The sequence below is a fragment of the Cucurbita pepo genome, chromosome 10 (genome assembly GCF_057944985.1).
Source record: "Cucurbita pepo subsp. pepo isolate OVF chromosome 10, ASM5794498v1, whole genome shotgun sequence".
Taxonomy (NCBI): Eukaryota; Viridiplantae; Streptophyta; class Magnoliopsida; order Cucurbitales; family Cucurbitaceae; genus Cucurbita; species Cucurbita pepo.
Genome location: NC_141807.1, coordinates 8669241 through 8670326, shown reverse-complemented (window position 1 = coordinate 8670326; position 1086 = coordinate 8669241). Strand labels below are relative to the sequence as shown.

Here is a 1086-nt window from a genome sequence, read left to right as displayed (position 1 = left end):
AATAGCAAGATTATGCAACTTAGTCAACTTGAATCAGGTGCAGTGAACGTGGATCTAACACGTGACCTTGAGATCTTTAGTGACGCTCTCCCAACGAAGCTATCCGGGCTAACATTAAAAATGAAAACTCATTAGTAAAGTATTTAGCTAATTCATTGATATTTTAAAAGAAAATAATCACTAATTTTAAATTGAATAGTCACGAGTGAAGTTATGTGACTTAAATCAGGTGCGGTGAACGTGGATCGAACACGTGACCTTCACATTTCCAGTCTGACGCTCTCAAAACTAAGTTATCTTCGCTAATATTTGAAAAAAAAAATAATAAGTAAAGGTATTTCTGCTAATTCATTATATTTTTAAAAGAAATAATCACTAATTTTAGATTGAATAAAGTTATGCAACTTCAAGAACTTATGCAACGTAAACCAAGTGCGGCGAACGTGGATTAAACATGTAACCTTCAGATATTCAGTCCGAACTAAGCTATCCCCGCTAACACTAAAAATCAAAATTCATGTGTAAAGGTATTTCTGCTAATTCATTATTCGTTGAAATTTTAAAAATAAATAATAACTAGTTTATTTTTTATGCAACGTAAACCAAGTGCGGTGAACGTGGATTAAACATGTAACCTTCAGATATTCAATCCGAACTAAAGGTGCGATGAATGCAGATTGAACACAAGACCTTCCAATAATCAATCTGATGCTCTCCCAACTAAGCCATCCTAGATAACATAAAAAATAAATAATCACATGTTTTAGATTGGATCAAACATTACCTTTAAATCTTCAATATGACGCTCTCCTTGAGCTATGCATGCTAATATTAAAATTAAAAATTCAAAAAGAAATAATCGCTAATGTAGTGAACGTGGATCAAACGTTACCTTTAAATCTTCAATATGACGCTCTCCTTGAGCTATGCATGCTAATATTAAAATTAAAAATTCAAAAAGAAATAATCACTAATTTTAGAAAGAATATTCAAATTATACAACTTGAACAAAGTGTGGTGAACGTGGATCGAACACGTGACCTTCAGATCTTCAGTCTGACGCTCTCCCAACTGAGCTATCCCCGC

General features: G+C 33.0%; 1 non-coding gene across 1 annotated transcript; it reads right to left on the bottom strand.

Moving 5' to 3' along the window:
• Window positions 1-1013: 1013 nt before the first annotated feature.
• TRNAF-GAA (transfer RNA phenylalanine (anticodon GAA)) lies at window positions 1014-1086 on the bottom strand. Its single transcript has one exon. It is a non-coding gene; the product is annotated as a tRNA-Phe (tRNA).